This window comes from Pelophylax lessonae, assembly GCF_965119305.1.
Source record: "Pelophylax lessonae genome assembly, chromosome: 8".
In the NCBI taxonomy this organism is placed as follows: Eukaryota; Metazoa; Chordata; class Amphibia; order Anura; family Ranidae; genus Pelophylax; species Pelophylax lessonae.
In genome coordinates, this window is record NC_138775.1 from 30,471,646 (window position 1) to 30,488,093 (window position 16,448).

The following is a 16,448-nucleotide window of genomic DNA, read 5'->3' on the forward strand; positions in this document are numbered from 1 at the left end:
TTTTTACTGATCTCTCGATCTCTCTCTCTCTCCCCCCCCTCTCTCTCTCTCCCCTCTCTCTCTCTCTCCCCCTCTCTCTCTCTCCCCCTCTCTCTCTCTCCCCCTCTCTCTCTCTCTCCCTCCCCCTCTCTCTCCCTCCCCCTCTCTCTCCCCCTCTCTCTCCCCTTCTCTCTCTCTCTCTCCCCCTCTCTCTCTCCCCTTCTCTCTCTCTCCCCCCCTCTCTCTCCCCCCTCTCTCTCTCTCTCTCCCCCCTCTCTCTCCCCCCATCTCCCTCCCTCTCTCTCTCCCTCTCTCTCTCCCCTCCCTCTCCCCCTCTCTCTCTCCCCCCTCTCTCTCTCCCCCCTCTCGCTCTCCCCCCTCTCTCTCCTCTCTCTCTCTCTCTCTCTCTCCCCCCTCTCTCTCTTTCTCTCTCTCCTCTCCCCCCCCCCCTTATTGCAAATGGTCAGCAATGATTTCCTATTACAAACGCCTATAAACGTTTCTATGGCGTTTAGACACATTTGCAATCTGCTAGCAGCATTTGGCATTTCAAATGCCTATGAACTTCCATCCTGAAAGCATTTTTTTTCTTTCAAGTGAATGCCTCTAATGGTAACTGCCTCAAAACGACTATAAAAAAGCTCAGTGTACATGGACAGATAAGATGACAAAGAGGAGAGTTCAGGGGCTGCTAAAAAAAAAACGCCCAACTGCTCCTAAATATCCATTTATCAGCAGCAGTGTACATGAGGCCTAAGACTGGGATGCTATTAAAGTTTGTGTGCATGTAAAGGCAGGTGTACCAATACTTTTGACAATATAGTGTATGTTAAATTGGTTTTAAAGGCTTTATAAGAGAGAACTATAAAGCCCATTGATGTAAAGAACAAAAATGTTGATTAGGCCTAGGGGGCTGGAAAAGCAGCAGTTTTGCTTACCTAATCCTCCACTTCCTCAGCAGCTGGCACTCTCCTCTACTCCTTTGTGTTCTGGAAGAGGACTGTTCCTCAGCATCTTCACATCCAATGCTAGGAGTGCATCAGACTGCTGGAGCACATGGAAGAAAAGGTGAAAATGGTGACCGGTCTTCCAACCTGCAGGAAGCCTGTGGCAGCAGAAAATTGCATAGTTAACCTCTTAACGACCGCCCGCCACACTTTTACTGCGGTAGGTCGGCTCTGTCCTGTAAAAAGACGTAACTGTACATCGCTTCATGGGACCGCAAGCAGGGGCGTGCACGCACACCCATTCGCCACAGAGAAAGCTGATCAGCGGGTCCGGCAGTTGCGATTGACATCGGGCACCCGCAATCGCTCCTTGTGGAGACAGAACGGCGGTCTGTAAACACGGCAGACTGCTGTTTTGTCAGTTATGAACACAGGGATCCTGTGTTCCTCTTATTTAGGAACAGAGGTCTCTGTGTTCATGTGCAAACCCAATTCCAAAAAAAGTTGGGACACTGTACAAATTGTGAGTAAAAAAGGAATGGACTCATTTACAAATCTCATAAACTTATATTTTATTCACAATATAATATAGATAACATATCAAATGTTGAAAGTGAGACATTTTGAAATGTCATGCCAAATATTGGCTCATTTTGGATTTCATGAGAGCTACACATTCCAAAAAAGTGGGGACAGGTAGCAATAGGAGGCTGGAAAAGTTAAATGTACGTAAAAGGAACAGCTGGAGGACAAATTTGCAACTTATTAGGTCAATTGGCAACATGATTGGGTATAAAAAGAGTCTCTCAGAGTGGCAGTGTCTCTCAGAAGTCAAGATGGGCAGAGGATCACCAATTCCCCCAATGCTGCGGTGAAAAATAGTGGAGAAATATCAGAAAGGAGTTTCTCAGAGAAAAATTGCAAAGAGTTTGAAGTTATCATCATCTACAGTGCATAATATCATCCAAAGATTCAGAGAATCTGGAACAATCTCTGTGTGTAAGGGTCAAGGCCGGAAAACCATACTGGATGCCTGTGATCTTCGGGCCCTTAGACGGCACTGCATCACATACAGGAATGCTACTGTAATGGAAATCACAACATGGGCTTAGGAATACTTCCAGAAAACATTGTCGGTGAACACAATCCACCGTGCCATTAGCCGTTGCTGGCTAAAACTCTATAGGCCAAAAAAGAAGCCATATCTAAACATGATCCAGAAGCGCAGGCGTTTTCTCTGGGCCAAGGCTCATTTAAAATGGTCTGTGGCAAAGTGGAAAACTGTTCTGTGGTCAGACAAATCAAAATTTGAAGTTCTTTTTGGAAAACTGGGACGCCATGTCATCCGGACTAAAGAGGAGAAGGACAACCCAAGTTGTTATCAGCGTTGAGTTCAGAAGCCTGCATCTCTGATGGTATGGGGTTGCATGAGTGCGTGTGGAATGGGCAGCTTACACATCTGGAAAGGCACCATCAATGCTGAAAGGGATATCCAAGTTCTAGAACAACATATGCTCCCATCCAGACGTCGTCTCTTTCAGGGAAGACCTTGCATTTTCCAACATGACAATGCCAGACCACATACTGCATCAATTACAAAATCATGGCTGCGTAGAAGAAGGATCCGGGTACTGAAATGGCCAGCCTGCAGTCCAGATCTTTCACCCATAGAAAAATTTGGCGCATCATAAAGAGGAAGATGCAACAAAGAAGACCTAAGACAGTTGAGCAACTAAAAACCTGTATTAGACAAGAATGGGACAACATTCCTATTCCTAAACTTGAGCATCTTGTCTCCTCAGTCCCCAGACGTTTGCAGACTGTTATAAAAAGAAGAGGGGATGCCACAAAGTGGTAAACATGGCCTTGTCCCAACTTTTTTGAGATGTGTTGATGCCATAAAATTTAAAATCAATTTATTGTTCCCTTAAAATGATACATTTTCTCAGTTTAAACATTTGATATGTCATCTATGTTGTATTCTGAATAAAATATTGAAATTTGAAACTTCTACATCATTGCATTCTGTTTTTATTCACAATTTGTACAGTGTCCCAACTTTTTGGAATCGGTTTGTAGAAAGCCCATCCCCCCACAGTTAGAAAGCACCCTCTAAGAAAACATTTAACCCTTTGATTGCCCCTGGTGTTAACCCCTTCCCTGCCAGTGTCATTAGTACAGTAACCATGCATATTTTTAGCACTGATTACTGTAGTAATGTCACTGGTCCTCCCAAAAGTGTCAAGAATGTCAGCTAGGTGTCTAATCTGTCCACCGCAATATCGCAGTCCCGCTAAAAATCGCTGATCGCCGCCATTACTAGTAAAAAAATAAATAAATAAAAATGACTTAAATCTTTCCCCTTATTTGTAGATGGGATAACTTTTGCGCAAACCAATCAATATACACTTGGGATTTTTTTTTTCTTACCAAAAATATGTAGCAGAATACAAATTGGCCTGAAATGATGAAAAAATTTGATTTTTACATTTTTTTTTTAATGGGAATGTTATATAGCAGAAAGTAAAAAATATATATATATTTTTTTTTCAGAATTGTCGCTCTTTTTTTGTTTATAGCGCAAAAAATTTAAATCTCACAGGTGATCAAATACCACCAAAAGAAAGCTCTATTTGTGGGGAAAAAAGGACATCAATTTTATTTGGGTACAGCGTCGCACGACCACGCAATTCTCAATTAAAGTAATGCAGTGCCAAATCGCAAAAAATGGCCTGGTAATTAAGGGGGTAAAACCTTCCGTTCCAGAAGTGGTTAACTCAAAATATGGAAACTAAAATAGTACAATAATATAATTCTAATCCTATAAATTCTTCTACTTTAAATATTGACCATAAAAAAACAAATGAAATTACAAAAATGTAATATGACTTATAGATGTATGTCCACAGTAATGCAAAACTTTTATCACCAAACCAAATCAGTGATCAAAAAAAGGTATTAATTATTAGTGCAAACAAAGTTCAACAAAGGTCCTCTAAAAGTGGTTCTATGCAGGCATATGGACCCCAGTGATTTCCTACTGAAAATATGTATTTGGGTACAGCGTCGCACAACTGCGCAATTGTCCGTTAAAGTAATGCAGTGCCGTATCAAAAAAAAAATGGCCTGGTCATTAAGGGGGTAAAACCTTCTGGTCCAGAAGTGGTTAAGACTACTTTTTTTGCATCCCCCTAGACCTAAACAAGCTTTTAACCCTTGAAGTGCAAGGGGCTGCAAGGGAGAATTTTGTTATTCCTGCAGTTCAGCTTTAAAGTGGAATTAACTATTCCTGAAAAGTCCCTACCCCTACTCTTACCTATGCTGCATTTCCTGTATGAAAAAAAGATCTGTGTACTTACCTATTTTTAATCCGCTCCAGTGGCACATACTGTAGATAGGCTGCATTCTCAGTGATTTCATCAGTCTCTAGTGAATGGATAGGCTGCAATCTCTGTTATGTCATCAGTCTCTAGTGAATGAATAGGATGTGATGTCACCGGTCTCTAGTAAATGGATAGGCTGCATTCTCTGTGATGTCATCAGTCTCTAGTGAATGGATAGGATGTGATGTCACTGGTCTCTAGTGAATGGATAGGCTGTATTCTCTGTGATGTCATAAGTCTCTAGTGAATGGATAGGCTGCATTCTCAGTGATGTCATCAGTCTCTAGTGAATGGATAGGATGTGATGTCACTGGTCTCTAGTGAATGGATAGGCTGCAATCTCTGTGATGTCATCAGTCCCTAGTGAATGAATAGGATGTGATGTCACCTGTCTCTAGTGAATGGATAGGCTGCGTTCTCTGTGATGTCATCAGTCTCTAGTGAATGGATAGGATGTGATGTCACCTGTCTTTAGTGAATGGATAGGCTGCAATCTCTGTGATGTCATCAGTCTCTAGTGAATGAATAGGATGTGATGTCACCTGTCTCTGGTGAATGGATAGGCTGCATTCTCAATGATGTCACTGGTCTCTGGTGACTGGATAGGGTGCATTCTCAGTGATGTCAGTGGTCTGTAGTGAATGGATTGTATGTGATGTCATCGGTCCCTGGTGAATGGATAGGCTGCATTCTCAGTGATGTCACTGGTCTCTGGTGACTGGATAGGCTGCATTCTCAGTGATGTCAGTGGCCTGTAGTGAATGGATTGGATGTGATGTCATCGGTCCCTAGGTTATAATCTACATTCTCAGTGAAGTCACCAAGTTCTAGTGAATGGATAAGCTGTATTCCTAGTGATGCCACTGGTCTCTAGAGAAAGGATATGATGAATTTGCAGATCTCACTGGTCTCTAGCAAATGAATAGGATGTGATGTCACCGGTCTCGAGTAAATGGATAGGCTGCATTTTCTGTGATGTCATCAGTCTCTAGTGAATGGATAGGATGTGATGTCACTGGTCTCTAGTGAATGGATAGGCTGTATTCTCTGTGATGTCATAAGTCTCTAGTGAATGGATAGGCTGCATTCTCAGTGATGTCACTGGTCTCTAGTGAATGGATAGGCTGCATTCTCAGTGATGTCATCAGTCTCTAGTGAATGGATAGGATGTGATGTCACTGGTCTCTAGTGAATGGATAGGCTGCATTCTCTGTGATTTCATCAGTCTCTAGTGAATGGATAGGATGTGATGTCACTGGTCTCTAGTGAATGGATAGGCTGCATTCTCAGTGATGTCATCAGTCTCTAGTGAATGAATAGGATGTGATGTCACCTGTCTCTAGTGAATGGATAGGCTGCGTTCTCTGTGATGTCATCAGTCTCTAGTGAATGGATAGGATGTGATGTCACCTGTCTTTAGTGAATGGATAGGCTGCAATCTCTGTGATGTCATCAGTCTCTAGTGAATGAATAGGATGTGATGTCACCTGTCTCTGGTGAATGGATAGGCTGCATTCTCAATGATGTCACTGGTCTCTGGTGACTGGATAGGGTGCATTCTCAGTGATGTCAGTGGTCTGTAGTGAATGGATTGGATGTGATGTCATCGGTCCCTGGTGAATGGATAGGCTGCATTCTCAGTGATGTCACTGGTCTCTGGTGACTGGATAGGCTGCATTCTCAGTGATGTCAGTGGCCTGTAGTGAATGGATTGGATGTGATGTCATCGGTCCCTAGGTTATAATCTACATTCTCAGTGAAGTCACCAAGTTCTAGTAAATGGATAAGCTGTATTCCTAGTGATGCCACTGGTCTCTAGAGAAAGGATATGATGCATTTGCTGATCTCACTGGTCTCTAGTAAATGAATAGGATGTGATGTCACCGGTCTCGAGTGAATGGATAGGCTGCAATCTCTGTGATGTCATCAGTCTCTAGTGAATGGAGAGGCTGCAGTTTCAGTGACCCGTCTCACAGTTGGATAGTCAATGGCTTTGTGGAGTTATAGGAATAGAGAATAGGCTGCTTTCTTATGATTATTTAATTGATCACAAAATGACTGCCCCCTGTGGTACGCTGGTTACGTGCTTGGAGAAGCAAAGCTGACCCTAGAATTATCCGCAGAATTTTTACTTACTCTTCTCTGATTGGAATTGAAACAGAAAAAGCACTGGATGTTCTGAGAGATCCCAGTTTGCCGGTTCACACTTAGCTCAGAGCCCGGCCTGATAGATTCAGAAAGGAAGTAAATGAACAATCAAATCTGTTTCTCTCTCACAGCACAGAACTGCAGGAGGACCATGATTTATTTACACTGCGCGCTGGCTATACACATTGTGAGGAAAATGAGGTTTAAAACAGACAGAAAACCAGCAATTTATCTGCACCGCAGAGTTTTAAAGGGAAATTATGAAAGAAAAATGTTTTCTTTCGAGAGCTTAAAACCAAATAGCATTTGCTCACATGTTCAAGGTCAGGTAACAAATCTCGCCTGATGTAAGATGACAAATCGAAGCACGGTGTAACAGTTTGTCAGATATGGCAGTCCCATACACACTTTTCAAGTATACAATTCATAAACAGAGCAATAAAAAAAAAAAAGTATGGCCTAATGCTGACCATACATATATCAATCCTATCATTTAAAGGGTATCTAATCTCAATAACAAAAATGTACCATATTGCATTTTATCAGTCCTTACATGTGGTGGCTGCATTCTTTTTTCAAGCTTTCTTCTCTTTTTTTTTCACCTGGTGATCCAGCTACTAACACACTTCCTGTCCAAGGGTAACAACTAGGGATGCACCGAAATGAAAATTTTGGGCCGAAACAGAAACCGAAAATTCAGGATGCCTTAAACCGAAACCGAAAATTACTTTTTTCCCCCAAATGATTTTAACCACTTGCCGACCGCCGCACGACTATTTACTGCGGCGGTCACTACGTCGCTAGCCTGTGAGGGTCTAGGGAGCGAGCGCACGCCCCCGCTCCCGAGTGGTCACGGACCCCCCCCGCGCGTGTGACCGGCGGACCCGATGTCCGCCGGTCACTCGCGATCGTTGGTGGAGAGGGAGAAAGGCAGGCGGCTAATGTAAACAAGACGCCTGTCATTCTCCCCTGTGTATGAATGGTGATCATACGGTTCTACTATGTAGGACCGTTGATCATTGTTCATACACCTCAAGCCACAGCCAATCACAGTTAGAATCACACCCCTAGGGACACACATAGCCCCTCCCTCTAAAAAAAAAATTAACCCCTTCACTGCCAGTGTAATTTAACAGTAACAGTGCATATGTATAGCACTGATTACTGTAGAAATGTCACTGGTAACCCCAAAAGTGTCAAAAATGTCAGTCAAGGGTCCGATCTGTCCGACCGCAATGTCGCAGTACCGCAAAAAAAATCGCAGATCGCCGCTATTAGGTGTTAAAAAAAAAAAACAACAAAAATGACAAAAATCTTTCCCTTTGTTAGTAAACGCGATAACTTTTGCACAAACCAATCAAAATATGCTTTTTGCGATTTTTTTTTTTTTACCAAACCTATGTAGCATAAAACAAATTTGCCGAAAATGTTAAAAAATTTTGATTTTTACATTTTTTTGAGGGGAATTTCATATAAAAAAATGTGAAAAATATTGTTATTTTTGCAAAATTGATGCTATTTTTTTGTTTATAGCGCATGATCAAAAAATCGCACAGGTGATCAAATACCACCAAAAGAAAGCTCTGTTTGTGGGAAAAAAAGGACGTCAAATTCGTTTGGGTACAGTGTCACACGACCGCGCAATTGTCTGTTAAAGTCACGCAGTGCAGAATCGCAAAATAGGCCCTGTTCAGGAAGGGGGTAAAATCTTCCGGGGCTTAAGTGGTTAAAATCGTTTTTTTTTTTTTCTATTATTTTATTAATATTAGATTAATATTAATATAATGTTTGAGGGAACAGTAATTTTCTAACAAAAATACTGATTTAAACTTCTGGTGTGACTATCCATAAATATGACTTTTTTCTGATTGTTATGAAGAAATGTGAAGAGTAAATCCCCAGACTGCCATTAGAAGGGACATTGGAGAAGTTGTGAGCAGTGTGAGTGGTCTCTCCTCTCCCTGGAACAGCTCCCAGCTGTCACACTATACATGGCTCATTGCATCAGTCCAACACTCACCTTCCAGCTCCAGGTCCGGCTCCTCCAGGTACTGGAACACCGGGATTCCCTCCGCCGTCTTCATCACCACCTAAACCAAGGAGCAGGGTACCGGGCTCTCCCCCATTCCTGGAACACCCAGTGCTCCTACCACACACCAAGCATTCCCATACAGTACAAGGCACACACTCCGCTCTTCTCCAGCAATTTCCACATTTCACCATAGACACTGCAAAGAGCAGGTTGGAGTGCACAGGACTTCCGCCTCTGGTTGGCACTGCAAGCGGAAGTCGGTGGACACCGGCTCTGACGGCCATTTATTTTCAGCATATATGACCCATTTTTGGTTGTCGAAATTTCGGTGCACCACTAGTAACAACACACTCTCACTGTACTGCTTCTATACGTAGAATAGCAGCTTTGTCACCCTAGGACAGAACTACAAACAACACCCCATCTCCTCCATACTCTAGGGTGAGTGTTTTTTGGCACCTTTTGAGAATATGTGAGTCCACTTGTGTGCCCCCATAGCATGCGGCTTGCTATGGTGGCACAAGTACATGAGGAGGAGCCGAGAGCTCTGGCAGGGGACCCCAGAAGAAGAGGTTCGTGGTCGCTTTGTGCAATACCATTGCACAGAGCAGTTACTGTAAGTATACCATGTTTATTATTTTAAATTTAAAAAAAACATTGTTGCCTTTACAACCACTTTATAGTAGAAAATTATTTCATCATTGGGGGAAGTTTACTAAAACTGGTGCACACAGAATCTGGTGCAGCTGTGCATGGTAGTCAATCAGCTTCTAATTTTAGCTTGTTCGGTTAAACTTTGTCAAAAAAAAACCTGGAAGCTGATTGGTTATTGTGCAGAGCTGCACCAGATTCTGCGTGCACCAGTTTTAGTAAATCCACCCCATTGTGTCCATTGTCCTTGTGCCTTTTAAATGTACTAACAATTATTTAAAAGCAAGCAAAGCTTTGTTATACAACAGAAACTAAAGTTAAATCAGAACACAAAAATAAAGAATTCAAGGTCAAACCACTTAACTTTCTTGTATATTTTGCTTGGCCTTAAAGTGTTTGTAAAGCTTTAGGGTTCTTTACCTTAATGCATTCTCTGCATTTAGCTAAAAAACCTTCTGTGTCCAGGTCCTTCCGCCCATCCCTCCCCCCCCCACCAACCTCCCTATACATACCTGAGATAGATTTAGACCGATCTTTTTTAGGGCTGTGCTCTCTCCCTCCTCACACCTCCTCCGCTGCTGTCAATCAAATCCTATGACAAGGGAGCTGGGGGCTAGGACGAGCCCCACTCTCTGTGTCTATGGACGCAGGCAGGGGGGCTCGGGAACGAGCCCGCATGAGTGCGCCCATAGGAAGTGGCTTCTTATGGCAGGCGCTCGCCGAAGAGGAGGAGCCAGGAGCGCTGGCAGGGGACCCGAGAAGAGGAGGATCGGGGCTGCTCTGTGCATAACCATTAAACAGAAAAGGTGATTATAACCGTAATGTTTAGAATCACTTTTAGTTTATCGTAACAATGCACAGACATGTACAGCTGAACAGGCAACAAAAAAGGAAGCCTTGACGCATTTTGCACAAAGTGCCTGATCGAAAGGACTGCAAGAAGATGAACAAGTGAATAAAGCGGTTTCATTTTATTGGAATTTTGATGAGTCTACCAGGGCCAGGCAAGGTCCAGAAGCGTTTTTCATGAAGCATGGGGTTACGTAAAGTCACCTCCTTCACAGCAGCAAAGTTTCTGCGGTCTTCAAATCAGAACGCTGTTGTGGTAATTTCCAAGTTCCTACAACTAAATTTGTACTGCAATTTCGATGCAGTATGGTGGCCTACTTATAAGCTTTCCTCTATGGGTGGTTAGAAGTTTAAAATCCTCCTAATTAATGAGTTTAAATTGGTTGTTAAGATGTTAGCTGGAAGATCAAACATTGGCACAACTCAGCTGAAGCTCCTTGGTATTGAAACTTAGTTTTAGTATACAGGGGCAATTTATACTTTTCCTGCAGTGCTGCAATGATCATGATTTTGTCTGAAGAGTGTCTGTATTTCTTTTTTTTTTTTTTTTTTTTTTTTGCGTTAATGAGGTTCCCTGTAGTTTGGGAGTAGCAGGTGTGAGGTTGCACATAGGTGTGGAGATGGCAGATATCCCAGCGGTATTGCATGCTCAGATACAGAATGCTACATGCTCCCCCGTGACCCAGGTTCATAACAGAGCTCCCTGGCCACCAGTTGTGTATCAATTGTGTTATTGTCTACTGTACGTCAACACATTTAAACTGCTTCTACCAAACATCATATATTGTAACTGAACACATAGTATATGCTGCTATATCTACTGTACAGCCATCTTCTGCCTATCCACTGTCCACAGAGCTAAAGCCAATAAAGGGCTTGAGTGTCTCTTGCTTTGGCTTTGAATGAAGTAAGGATGAGGTTTTTAGCGTGATTTCTTACCTCCAAGCTGAAAGACTAAAATAGTCCTTTTAGTCTATGTGATCACTGGAGAATAGAATGGCACTGGTGGCCCCACTGATACACTATAAGGCTGGGTTCACGCTGCTCCGACATGGAAGTCGGATGACTTCCGATCCGACTTTGCCCTACGACTTCATGTTCAACTTCGATGCAACTTGAATGAACGGGCACCGACTTTGATCCGACAATACCAGGCTCTTTGAGTCTGGTAAGAATCTTGAGGGGGGAACCCCACACCAAAATGTAAAAAAAAAAAAAGGCATGGCCCCACCCCTCCCCAAGACCATACCAGACCTTTAGGTCAAGTATGGATTTTGAGGGGAAACCCACACCAACAAGGGGACAAGAGCTTCTTCCCGACAACCGTGGCCGGTGGTTGTGGGAGTCAGCGGGCAGGGGGGCTTATGAGAATCCGTAAGCCCCCTTTAACAAGGGGGCCCCAGATCCAAGCCCCCTACCCTATGTGAATGAGTATGGGGTACATTGTACCCCTACTCATTCACCCAAAAGTGGCAAAAATAAATAAAAGCGGTACACAGGTTTTTGACAAAGTCCTTTATTAAAAATGAATGTCCCCTGTCGTAACTCCAATGAGTCTTCTCCCTCCGGTTCTTCTCTCTCTGGTGATGTCTTATCCCTCCGGTTTTTCTCTCTCTGCTGATGTCTTCTTCCTCCAGTTCTTCCTCCTCCGATGTCTTCTTCCTCTGGTTTTTCTGAAGGTTCTTCTGCCTCCAAATGTCTTCTCCAGACGCTTGCTCGCGCTGTTGTGTTAGCTGTAGCGTGTGCCATTATTTTATATAGCCATGGGGCAGGACCATCCGGTGACGTCATCCAGGGACCCCACTCCTTGTGATGTCACCGCCCAAGGCATGATGGGGTGGTGACATCACAAGGGGCGGATTCTCCTGATGACATCACTGGATGGCCACACTCCATGGCTATATAAGTAATGGCACACGCCGGAGCTAACACAACAGCGGGAGCTAATGTCAGTAGAAGACAGGAGGGATAAGAATGGGCAGAAGAACCAGAGAGAGAGAAGAACTCGCTTGGAAACCCCCCCCCCCCTCCTGCCCTGCCGGACTGCGTGCTCGGATAAGGGTCTGGTGTGAATTTTGTGGAGGACCCCCACGCCATATTTTTTATCTTTTATTTTGACTTGGGGAGTTCCCCTTAAAATCTATACTAGATTGAAGTGTCTAGTATGGTCCTGGGTAAAACCCCATGTCATGTTTTTTTTTTTTTTTTTAAACTTTGGCCTGGGGTTCCCCCCTCAAGATATATACCATACTAAAAGGGCCTGGTATTGTCGGATCCCGTTCATTAAAGTTGCATCGAAGTTGGACATGAAGTCTTAGGGAAAAGTCGGATCGTAAGTCGTCCGACTTCCATGTTGGAACAGTGTGAACCCGGCTTAAGGGTTGATTTACTAAAACTTCTAGTGCAGCTGTGCATGGTAGCGAATCAGTTTATGATTTCAGCTTGTTCAGTTTAAAGAGAAGTCTGGTTTTTGTTTGTTAAAAATCATACTTACCTAGGTGGATGCATCTGTCCCCCACCGTCTTTAAGGGTAAGAACTGAAAGATCAAACACCACTGATTGCTAATTTCTCCCTGCTGCTCTGAGCAGTGAGCTGGTGACTGTATCACACCCCCCCCCCCACTCACTGGAGCACTAGACTGTGGAGGGGGTGGGAGTGGCTGTCTCAGGCTCTCAGCGGCTCGATGAGACGCTCAGCCAGGGGCCGGTCAAAGCTTCTGGGTGGATCCCAACCATATGGTTGCGATCTTACCCGAGCCTGAACCAGATCTGTGATGTCATCAGCTGACAGTGGGATTCAGCCTGCTGAAAATGGGTCATAGGAGTGCTGAACAAACTGCACTTCTGTGATCCACAATAGAAGTACTTCTCCTTTAAGCTTTTACAAAAGAAACCTGGATGTTGATTGGTTTCTATGCAGAGTTGTGCCAGATTTTGCACTCTCCAGTTTTAGTAAATAAACCCCTATATGTCTAAAATTTGTTTTTAACTGACAGGCCTTCCATAAGAATTTGGAGATAGGAATCTGTGCCCATTCATCCAGTAGAGTATTCGTGAGGTCAGCCAGTGAATTTGGACAGGAAGAACCTGGTTCACAAACGGCATTTCATTCCAAAAAAGGTGTTCAGGTTGAGGTCAGGCCTCTTTGCAGGCCACTTGAGTTCCCCCACATTCAACTCCTCAGTGTCTTATGTAGGGCACCCCCTCAGGAGCCGCTAGCAAACTTACTCCTTTTCCCTAGTTAAAGCACACACAGCCAGGCTCACAGCATTTCCTCCTTCCTTCACTGTCTCGAATCACACAGTCTAGGGGGTGGCCTTTTGTTGTTTTATTTAAACATTGAACTTGTAAGGGAGCATGGGATACCCCAAATTTGTGAATGGAACGAATCAAAGACTCTTCTCTATTTCACTGAGCTACATAAAAGTCCCACAGAGTCTCTGTTGCTGACAAGTGACTATGACTTTTCCCAAAAGACCGAAAAAACTGCTCACAGTCACTAACTTCCAGTACAGGGGTCATCTACTCACACTGCCACAGAATCGTTGGTTACCTCCTTCCAATATCCACTGGGATCTTCCTAGTGTGGGAGACACAGATTCACACCACTACAGGACAGCTGAAAAACTTTTCCTTCAACCTCCTTCTGGCTCTCCAGTTTGCTCTCAAGACCCAAACAGACCCCAGGACCAGGCTTGGTGTATAGACCCCCCCCCCCCCCCAGCTACAGCTTCAGCCGAGACCTCAATGTCTTCTAGATGGCACCCCTAGTAATCCTGCTCCAGGGGAAGAGACTCTACACAGGAGTCTCCTCCAGCAGGATTGGACCCAGGAACTCTCTCCCAAGCCTCGGATCTCTAATTATTTATGGGTTTTCAGCCACCTACTGAATACCCCTCCCCAAGGATTGTCTGGATTCCCCATAAATATTCAGGCTACCCACCCTGTTCTTCCTCCCACTATGGTTCTAGAATCCTCTACAATATGGGGGGTAAGTAATCAAAGCAGCAGCCTGTGAGACACTGAGCAGGCCAAAATAGTCAACCCCCCCCCCCCCCCCCAGCATCACCAATTACAGAGGAGCTAGACTACATTTACCTAACAGCCTTCACTCATTAAGGAGAGTGCTACATAAAGTAGAGCTCGCTTTTTTCACGTTAACTCAATAATTTGACGGGGTTTTGGCCATAGAGTGTAACTATGCTTCGACCAGTATATTCCCTCAGGTTCCTTTGATCATACGGTGCCCACTACTACACAAGAGCTAGGTAATCTTCCAACTATAGCAATTTTATCAAATTGTAGTCATGGGTGAAAGGCTGTTAGGTATGGGAGCCTGAAGGCAAGCACTCTGTTGCTTGCAGATGACATCATTGTTATGGGCCGATACAGCTGTGAAGTAGAAGAGCCTCTACACAGGAGTCTCCTCCAGCAGGACTGGACCCAGGAACTCTCTCCCAAGCCTCAGATCTCTAATTATTTATGGGTTTTCAGCCACCTACTGAATACCCCTCCCCAAGGATTGTCTGGATTCCCCATAAATATTCAGGCTACCCACCCTGTTCTTCCTCCCACTATGGTTCCAGAATCCTCTACAATACGGGGGGTAAGTAATCAAAGCAGCAGCCTGTGAGACACTGAGCAGGCCAAAATAGTCAACCCCCCCTCCAGCTTCACCAGTTGAAGAGGAGCTAGACTACATTTACCTAACAACCTTCACTCATTAAGGAGAGTGCTACATAAAATAGAGCTCGCTTTTTTCAGGTTAACTCAATAATTTGAAGGGGTTTTGGCCATAGAGTGTAACTATGCTTCGACCGGTATATGCCCCCAGTTTCCTTTGACCATGCAGTCCCCACTACTACACAAGAGCTGGGTAATCTTCCAACTATAGCAATTTTATCAAATTGTAGTCATGGGTGAAAGCCTGTTTGGTATGGGAGCCTAAAGGCAAGCACTCTGTTGCTTGCAGATGATGGCATCGTTATGGCCCCATACAGCTGTGAAGTCTGTTAAGCCTTTGATTGGCTCACTACAGAACATGACCTAGCAGAAATGATCAGTGCTCTAAAATTCATGACGGTGGTACTCTCCAAGCGAAGAGTGGATTGCGGCTTCCTTTTTTTATGGAGAAGCATTGCCTTCTTTAAAGTAATTTAGGTACTTCGGGATCCTTTTCAAAAGCAATCGAAAGAGGAAGTGTGAGACTCTTACACAGATTGAGTCGACCACTTTAGTTCCCTAGCTGTCATAATGGTCTCTGTTGGGGGAAGTGTGAGCTTAGCTTTCAGATAAAGGCTTTTGAAATTGGTGTACGTCCCAAACTTACCTATACTTGTGAGGTTACAGGTGCCAAAATGGGTACATGAAGGATACTTTGGGTCGCACTTCCCATGATGTGAGTGGTGGAGGTCATCATATCCTCTGCTTTCTCTAAGACTGGTACAGGATTAGGTCACATAAAAATAGCCTGAATAAACATTCAGCAGCAACGTGAGAGTAAATAGCTCATGTTATGATGGGAGCATGCTTGCTAATAATGGCTTCTTTATAAACAAGGTCAGGCATTAGGTAAACCTAGAGACTTAATCGATATTACTAAGTAAATAGCCAGGCTTACCTCTCAAGGCTGCAGTCTAATGCATGTTTATGGCAAAACATTTAAAGCTGACCTCCAGCCTTTCATTTAGTCTTGCACACTTGTACAGGCTCTAAAATTGCTTACTCTGATTTCACTGCACACTGTGAGCTTCTCACAATGTGCATTGGAAGCTGCAGCCTTTTAGATTTTCTGGCTGGATGATATCCAGCATCATCTACCCCTGGTGCCCAAGGGGCAATCAAGGGGTTAATTGCATGCCGAACAATGTGGAATGTGTGTAATATGTGCTGATTTTTACTATAAATTAATTTGTTTCTGTTTTGCAGGGAAAAGAAACAAAGCGATCATTTCCTGTACAGAGCCCTGTGTTGATTGACAGCACAGGGCTCTGGGCTGTGATTCAACACAGCCAATCAGCAGGTCCCAGCTATGAATTTGGCCGGAATCTGCTAACAAACTCGGCTGTGTCAAATCACAGGGGGGTAGGTGGGGGGCACGGGGACACACGTGTCCCTGATACCCATAAACAGGCAGCAACATATGGGTATTTGACTGTGCCCGTAAGAGCCGCCACATTGCAGTATATGTACTGCGGCAGGTCGGCAAGCGGTCAAAAACAAGTGTTTTGTTGAGTAAAAGTCCCTTCTTCAGCTTCTCGCCATTCAAAATAATGGAATATGCCTCGCATGGGCTCCATAAAGAAAAAATAAAGTGGCAAAATCTCAGCTGGAACAGTTGAAAAGTTCTTTCCATCTCTATATATAAAGAAAAAGCAAAATCCATTAAGAAAATGGATGTCATCGTGATAACTGGTGGTGAAAAGCAGCAGAATACCCGGAAAAATAAACAGCCTGAAC

General features: G+C 43.9%; 1 protein-coding gene across 1 annotated transcript in view; it reads left to right on the plus strand.

Moving 5' to 3' along the window:
* The window catches only part of CHCHD6 (coiled-coil-helix-coiled-coil-helix domain containing 6), a 478,181-nt gene that overhangs the window by 337,369 nt on the left and 124,364 nt on the right, over positions 1-16,448 (plus strand). The window lies entirely within an intron of this gene.